Source organism: Trichechus manatus, unplaced genomic scaffold (assembly GCF_000243295.1).
Source record: "Trichechus manatus latirostris isolate Lorelei unplaced genomic scaffold, TriManLat1.0 scaffold00106, whole genome shotgun sequence".
In the NCBI taxonomy this organism is placed as follows: domain Eukaryota; kingdom Metazoa; phylum Chordata; class Mammalia; order Sirenia; family Trichechidae; genus Trichechus; species Trichechus manatus.
The window spans coordinates 5,254,002-5,261,482 of NW_004444042.1; positions in this window are offsets into that span (position 1 = coordinate 5,254,002).

Here is a 7,481-nt window from a genome sequence, read left to right on the forward strand (position 1 = left end):
GGTGGTACACGTATGCAACCGAAACTCTCCCCCGTGTAGGGCGCCAGGAGAATCAGTGAGCGTTACCCCCGTCTACCCTGAGGAAGTGCAGGGTGCACTTCTGAAAGACCATCTCTCTCTCTAGGCCCAGGGAGAAACGAGCGAGGCACAGGGCCGCTACCTCCAGCGCTTCGCGCCTCCCTTCCTTAAACCGCCTCGCACACGGGTGTAATCGCCATTCTGAACTGGACTGCGCTTTAGAAGCTCTCTTGGCTGCCCCTCCCTGAGCAAAGTTAAGCACGTCTAAAGGTGCTCCGCGTTAGGGTTTCTCTTTTGCCGACTCCTCCCTACTCAGGAATGGGGCTGCTTCACACAAGCACCGAACTGTAGCTGTCTTGGAGAGACAGTCCTGCTCAGGGCCCAGCCTCCTCTGGATGAGACCAAAAACCAAAACAAACCCTGTTGTCAATGGAGTCGGCTCACGGCCACCCCATGTGTTACAGAGTAGAACTGCTCCACAGAGTTTTCTTGGCTGTTACCTTTGCATAAGCAGATTGGCCTGTCTTCCACTGGGTGGATTCCAGCCGCCAACCTTTAGGTTAGTAGTCAAGCACAAACGTTCGTGTAATCTAGGGACCTTCTGGATGAGACAGGCCTGGAGAAACTTAAGGAATCGTGCTGATCAGGCATTAGGATATTGCACTCAAGTTCTCAAGGTGTGCAGGAAGAGTGGGGGAACCAAGGCAACAAGAAAAAATGAGCAATCTAATGAGACAGAAATGGGCAATTTGGGCTCTGGAATCAATAGCCTACCTCATAATTTAGCCCCTTTGTATCTCAGCTTCTTCATCAATAAAACGATGTTTAAATGAAATGAAGGGATCTTCTATAATGGCCATTCAGCCAGAGACTATGAGCAAAGCTTATTTTCCCCCTATGTCCTCTGGTTCTGAAAGGCACCTCTACTCAAATGCTGTCAAGATTCCCCCCTCCTCCTAAACAAAAAAAGGATACTAGATGGGCTGCTGAAATCCAAAACCCAGATCAAAGCTGCAGCCTGATGGATTTCCCTCCCCCAAGCAAACGCAGCCATCAGTCTTGCCATCCTTCGAGGCTTAAAATGAGCCATCCCAGAGGCAGACAGAGGGGACCTTACCACCACTGGGAAGAGATGGGAGCAGAACACATCCTTTGGACCCAGGATCCCTGCTCTGGGAACCTCCTGGACCCAGGAGACGAGGGAGCTGTGACACGGAAGACAGCAAGAGATGGTGACACAGCAGTATCAAGAGGGAGAAGCAGCAGCAGCAGAGGCCTCAGAATCAGAAGACCAGTAGGAAATGGTACGGTGGTCTTCCCAGCCCACAGGGCAAAAGAGCTGAGCGCCTTTAGGCTGAGGCTTCCTGGTGGAGTGAGGTGCCCCCAGGCACTTATCAGTGGAGCTGAAGAGTTTTGTAACACTTGCCCCAGCAGAGCAGAGGCCAGGCTGAGGAGCTGAGGGCCAGAGAGAGGCCTCCCTGTGGGCACGGCTAAGAGGCTGTCCCGATCAAAGAACTGTATCCTGAGTATTTCCTGAACTGAATTGTAACCTGTTACTGCCCTAATAAACCCCATAATCGTGACTATGGTCTGTGAGTTATGTGTAGCCATTGCAACAAATTATCGAACCCACTCTAGCTGTGGGAGGAATGGATGGTGTCAGAATTGGTAAAAAGAGAGGAGGTATTTCTGACTTCCTCCTCATAGGAATCAGCCTTGGGCTGTTGATCTTGATTCTCCTTCCCCCCTGTGAAGTTAGAGGAGGTCAGATGCTTCAGCCATGCCATTTTTATACCCAGAAAACTTCACTCTGTCACAAAACACAGCCTGAGGCTTCACCCTCTGCAAACGCAAGAAATTCACATAGTATCTAATAATCAGGAGAAAGAGATCTGCAGCTGAACAGGGAACCATGACAACTTATTCCAAGGTTAGATTCAGTAAATATATCTGAGTGCTTACTTCCAAGGCTCTGTACATCAAAGACAAAGACCTTCAATGAAATGGATTGACAGAGTGGCTGCAACAGTGGGCTCAAACATAGCCATGATTGTGAGGATGGGGCAGGACCAGGCAGTGTTTTGTTCTGTTATACATAGGGTCGCTGTGCATCAGAACCTACTCGATGGCACCTAACAACAACGACGTACATCAAAGCAGTATTAGCAGCAGCCACCACTTACACAGCAACTACCTTGTATCACTCACAGGGGAAGCAAAGTCCAATGAGACACACTTCCTACCCTCAAGGCACTTACAGTCAAATGTGTGTAGGAGTGTCAAGAACTGTGAAGGGTCTGACATTTCACCCTACTTCCTATGAGTTGGAATTCATTTGATGGCAATGGGTTTGGTTTTTCTGGTGCAAGCTAACCAGCTACCCTCCCATTGTTTCTTAGGGGCTGGCAGAAGATAATGACACTTGTGAGTCAGAGACAAAGGACTTTATTACTCAACGGCACAGTAGGCAGCATAAGTGTCATGTTCATATCAGCTCGCTTTGCCCACAGGAGTGATGCAGAACAGCCCAGGTAGATTCTGCACATACCATGAGTTTGTATCACAGCTGAGGAAACCTGAACTTAGAAGAGCCCCTTTTCTTACAAGAAGCTGCTAGCAAACATGCCCAACCTTTGCCCCAGTGGGAGACTGCTCAGAAAACAAAATCTGCCATCTGTCCCAGAGGAAGAACTACCCCTGTCTCCCAAGTCTGCTTGCTATGCAGATATCTTCAAAAAGATAGCCTGAGGCAAAAGTTGTCAAGAGATGTGTAGAAATGCCATGGAGAATTGTCCCCCAACAAGGGATGGAAAATGGGAAAGAGAAGTTTAGGAGCTGCAAGTATAATGGTAAGTTGTAAGCTCAGAGAACTGTGGGCATAGTCAGAGAAGACACTTGCACTAAATTTTGACTTATCAAAACTAAAAAGCTAGAATGTAACCAATGTCACTGAACAATCTGTGCAGAAATTGTTGAATGGGAACCTAAACTGCTATGTAAACCTTCACCAAAAACACAATAAAGTGTTTAAACAAACAAAAACTAAAAAGCTGACAAGGAGTAGATAGGAAGGCAAAATTCTAGAAAGAGACATGTGCAGAGCCTTAGAGGGGCTTGTGGCAAGAATTGTTTGAGAAGCACAAATAATTAAGTAAAGCTGGAATAATCTGGGGGAAATGTGAGAGATTAGACTGAAGAAATTGGCTGGAGCCCAGTTCTGAGGGTTGTGAAAGCAGTGAGTGAGGAGTCGAGGGTGGCTGAAGCACCATTTCTAACTTGAACAACTGGGAAGAAAAAGGTTCCGTTTACTATGGAAGGACTACAGAAAAAGGGGCAGGTTCAGGGGGAAGACGAGGAGTCGATTTCAGGTAAATTGAGTATGAGGAGCCAGAGGCCACATCTCACTGGAGTTTCTCTGGTATGCAGTTATGAATCCTAGGAGGAAGGTCTGGTAGAAGGAATTGGCATGAAAAGTTTAGTTAAATTATGAGAAACCACAGGTGTAATTAAGGTCAATGAGAGATGGGATAGGAAAAAAGACAGTAGAAGCCTAAGGACAAAGCCATGGACACCTTGGTGTTTCAGGGGCGAGCAGCAGAGGAGGAACTCGTGAAGAAAACACTAGGATGCTGAAAGAAAACTCAGGAGGGAGTACTTTCAAGCCAAAGGAGGAGAGTATTGGGTGGAGGACAGAGTTCTCAGCAGTGTCACATACTGAGAAGTCAAATGAGGTAAAGACAGAATTTTAGTCATCTATTACTATGTAAAACATTGCCTTGAAATTTAATAGCTTTAAACAGGGAACATTTATATCCGACTGTGAGGTCGGAAATCAGGAAATGACTAGCTGGCTCAGGGCCTCTTACGAGGTTGCAGTCAAAATGTTGGCTGGTACTGCAGTCATGTAAAGGGTTGACTGGGGCTGAAGGGTCCACTTCCAAGATGGCTCCCTCATATGGCTGCTGGCAAAAGGCCTCAGTTCCCTGCCTCAGTGAGCCTCTCCATAGGGCTGCTTGAGCGTCCTCACACCATGGGAGCTGACTTCCCCCAGAGCAGGTATTTCAAGAGAGACAGAGACTGAAGCTACAGTGTCTTATATGATCTAGCCTCTGGAATCACACACTGTCACTTTTTTTTTTTTTTTTTTTTTGCTTTCATTTTCTTTTTTCATTGCTCTTTAGGTGAAAGATTACAGAGCAAATTAGTTTCTCATTAAATAATACACAAATTGTTTCATGACATTGGTCACCAACCCCACAATGTGTCAACACTCTCCCCTTCTCCACCCCAGGTTTCCTGTTTCCATTTGTCCAGTTTTCCTGTCCCTTCTTGCCTTCTCGTCTTTGCTTTTGGGCTGGTGTGCCCATTTGGTCTCATGTACATGATTGAACTACGAAGCACATTGCTCATGTGTGTTATTGTTTGCCCAGTGACCTGTCTAATCTCTGGCTGAAGGGTGAACCTGGGGAGTGACATCAGTACTGAGTTAAAAGGATGTCCGGTGGCCATACTCTTGGGGTTCCTCCAGTCTCTCTCTCTCTCTTTTTTATTTTTTTGTGAATTTGAATTTTGTTCTACATTTTTCTCCTGCTCTGTCCAGGACCCTCTATTATGATCCTTGTCAGAGCAGTTGGTGGTGGACACACTGTCACTTCTGCCTTTTTCTATTTGTTAGGAGTGAGTTACTAAGACCAGACCATATGCAAGGGAAGGGCAATTAGACTCCACCTTTTAAAACAAGTATAGAGAATTTATGGATATATTTTAAATCACCACAGACCACCTTTTGGCCACATTATTTACATTCTTTCTTCATGTAAAATACACTCATCCTCTCCCAAAACTTCCCTAAAGCCTCCAGCCTTTTTAGTATTAGCATGAGGTTCCTTGGTATAGTTCCTTAAGTACAGCTCCTCAAGTATAATCCCTCTAGATCTGAAGACCTGTGAACTACAGACACAATATCTGCCCCACACACAATGGTGGGATAGGCACAGGATAACCGCTAAAGATACCTCTGTTCATAAAGGGGAAAACGAAAGGCACAGAGGTCCATAGCAGTTCTGAAATCCAGCCAGACTTTTGAGGTTCTTTTATTAGGATTCAGTACTATTTCTGTCCATGCCAGAATGAGAACACATGGGGAGCCAGCCCTAGACACACACCCCTGTCTCTTCCTGCCCCTGGCTCTATCCCACACTGAGGGGTCACATGTGCACACCACAGTACCCCAGCCCACCCATCCAAGATCCATCCCCTCTTACATACACACACACCTTGGCCACCTCATGGGCTTAGGGGTGTGTCATCGGCAGTATAACCCATCCTTAGGATGAAGGACCCTGGGAGGAAATCCATACAGGCCCCAGAAGCAGGCTTAGGGCTAGTTCAATGGAATTCTGAGGTCCCGTATCCAGAGTTAAGTCTAGATAGGGAAGGCATGAGCATGGGCTCTAGGTGGACATGTTGCCTTGGCCCTGCAGACTCCTCAACCCATAGAAATGGGCACTGTCAGAGAAAAGTCAGAGTGGGGCCCTTCAAAGTATAGGGTCCAGATTGGGGGTTCCTCCTGCCTAAGTCTAAGGACAATACCAGGACCAGGGACTGGGAATTTTCATACGATTGAAACAAACATGTATTATGATGACAGAAAGAGAGAGTGGGAAGGAGGGATGAAGTGTGTGGGGCGGGGGAGGACTGTAAGTAAGTTGTGGTTATGATTAGAATGTGGGATGTTGAGATGTAATGTTTAGCAGTAGAGAGATGGTCTACATCTTTATTCATTGGGGAAATGCAAATTCAAACCACAATAAGATACAACTTCATACCCACTAAGATGGCTATAATCAAAATAATGGACAATAACAAGGGTTGGGGAGGATGTGGAGAAATTGGAACCCTTGTGCATTGCTAGGGGATGTAAAATGGAAAAGTTGTGAAAAAGTCTGGCAGTTCCTCAAAAAGTTAAAGAATTACCATATGATCCAACAATTCCACTCTTTGGTATATACCCAAAAGAGCTGAAAAAAGGTACTCATACAAATACTTGTATACCACATGTTAATACTAGCACTATTCACTATAGCCAAAAGGTGGAAACAACGCAAATGTCCATCAACAGATGAATGGATAAAAAAATGTGGCATATCTATACAGTAGAATATTATTCAGCTCCATTAAAAAGGAATGAAATACAGATACATGCTACAACGTGGATGAATCTTGAAAACAGTATGCTAAGTGAAAGAAGCCAAACACAAAAGGCCATATATTGTATGATTCCATTTACTTAAAATATCCAGAATAGGTAAATCCACAGAAACAGAAAAGAGATGGGTGGTTGCCTGGAGCTGGGGGGAAGCGGGATGGGAGTAATTGCTTAATGGGTCAGATGTTTCCTTTTGGGGTGATTAAAATGTTTCAAAACTAGATAGAGGTGGTGTTTGCACAACATTTTGAATGTACTAAATGCCACTGGTTAATTTTATGTTAAAATTATTTAAAATGGTTAATTTTATGTTATATGAATTTCACCTCAATAAAAAATTTCTGAAAAAGAAAGATTTAGCCGTGGAGCATTCTGGGTAGGGACTAGCCATGGGAAGTGAAAGTGAAGGTTACTGGAGTTGAGGTGGTCAAGGACTACAAGTGAGGCTAGGATGTTGAATGGGTTGCTGGCAGGGATACTAAAGTCAACAGGATGTTGCTAAAATAAGAGGCAGAGCGGATAACTCTGAGTCAGGTGCCAAAGTCCTCAGGGAACAGGGGGGAGTAACCAGGAAGCTGGTCATAAAAGATGCCAACAAGTAGAAAACAGTAGAGTTGATGGTGCGAACCTCAAAGAAGGGGATCTCATAGGAGGGTACAGGAGTGAAGAAAGTGGCTGCCTTTCCCATCTCCAGCTCCAGCCCTAGAGTGCTGTAGGGATTGGGAGGATGAGCAGTCTTCCTGTGAGACAGATACCATATATAAAAAGTCCAAGCCTAGAGAGGTTAAGTAACTGGCCTGGGATACACGGCTAGTTCTATAGGTGGTAGAGACGAATTTAAACCCAGCTCTGTTTGACTCTAGAGTGCATGCTCTTAACCACCACTCACAGTGACTTTCCAGTGCCAAAGCCTTACCTGTTGAGAGTGACTAATAAATATTTATGGAACACTGAAAGAGTCTACTGTTGGGATCATCGCTGTCATGGCTGGCATCCTTTAACAGAGACAGTTGTAACTGATAGGACAGGAGTCTTCAAAAATCACTTTCACCTTTTAAATTTGTGGTGAAGACATGAGTCTCCACAATGCAGGTAAAAGGGGGAGAGAGGGTCTGGTTTCTCCACAGACATGTCACTGGGTCACCGCTGAGAGTATCTCATGACCCACATCCCACGGTTGCCTGCATCTGCTGTGTGGCTGCCCTGTTTCTCTGGGGCTGGTGTGGGAGGCAGTGGAAGGAGGATGAGGGAGAGT